The sequence below is a fragment of the Colobus angolensis genome, unplaced genomic scaffold (genome assembly GCF_000951035.1).
Source record: "Colobus angolensis palliatus isolate OR3802 unplaced genomic scaffold, Cang.pa_1.0 Scaffold47, whole genome shotgun sequence".
Taxonomy (NCBI): Eukaryota; Metazoa; Chordata; class Mammalia; order Primates; family Cercopithecidae; genus Colobus; species Colobus angolensis.
Window position 1 is genome coordinate 3,711,171 of NW_012118154.1, and position 1,309 is coordinate 3,712,479.

Consider the following 1,309-nt stretch of genomic DNA (forward strand, 5'->3'; position numbering starts at 1 on the left):
TTTTTTTAGTAGAGATGGGGTTTCACCATGTTAGCCAGGATGGTCTTGATCTCCTGACCTCGTGATCTGCCCGTCTCGGCCTCCCAAAATGCTGGGATTACAGGCATGAGCCACCGCGCCCAGCCTCTATGGGTTTCTTGAGTTTGAAGAAAGTGTAAATAGTCTAAGACAAAGACCTGTTCTCAAAGAGCTTAGAGTGCTTAGAGTCTAGTTTAAGAGATGAAACACACGCAAGAGTTTTCTTTTCTTTTCTTTTCTATTTTTTGAGACAGAGTCTCGCTCTGTCACCCAGGCTGGAGTGCAATGGTGCGATCTCAACTCACTGCAACCTCCACCTATGGGATTCAAGTGATTCTCCTGCCTCGTCCTCCTGAGTAGCTGGGATTACAGGCGCACGCCACTACACCCAGCTAATTTTGTATTTTTAGTAGAGACAAGGTTTCACCATGTTGGCCAGGCTGGTCTCGAACTCCTGGCCTCAGGTGATCCACCTGCCTCGGCCTCCCAGAGTGCTGGGATTACAGGTGTGAGCCACCGTGCCCGGCCAAGAGTTTTCAACAAGTTACTCAAGACAGAAACTCAGACATCAGCCTTGATTCTTCTTCATCCCCACTGTTCACTCTACTTCCAAAATAGGTCCTGAACCCATCCTCTTGTCTCCATCTGCAACCTGCTACTCTGGCCTAAGATAGCCACATCTCCCACCTGGACTGCTTGCTGAAAAGCTTTCCAAACTGTTTCCTTGATTTGCGTGGTCTGCTCTCGACACAGTAGCCATGGTGATTTTCTTTTTTATTTATTTATTTATTTATTTATTATTTTTTTTTGAGACGGAGTCTCGCTCTGTTGTCCAGGCTGGAGTGCAGTGGCACGATCTCGGTTCACTGCAAGCTCCACCTCCTAGGTTCATGCCATTCTCCTGCCTCAGCCTCCCGAGTAGCTGGGACTGCAGGCGCCTGCTACCACGCCTGGCTAGTTTTTTGTATTTTTAGTAGAGACGGGGTTTCACCGTGTTAGCCGGGATGGTCTCGATCCCCTGACCTCGTGATCTACCTGCCTCGGCCTCCCAAAATGCTGGGATTACAGGCGTGAGCCAGCCATGGTGATTTTCATTAATTTTTTTTTTTGAGACAAAGTTTCACTGTTGTTGCCCAGGCTGGAGCGCAGTGACGGGATCTCGGCTCACTGTAACCTCTGCCTCCCAGGTTCAAGTGATTCTCTTGCCTCAGCCTCCTGAGTAGCTGGGATTTCAGGCGCCCGCCACCACACCCGGCTAATTTTTTTTGTATATTTAGTAGAGAAGGGGTTT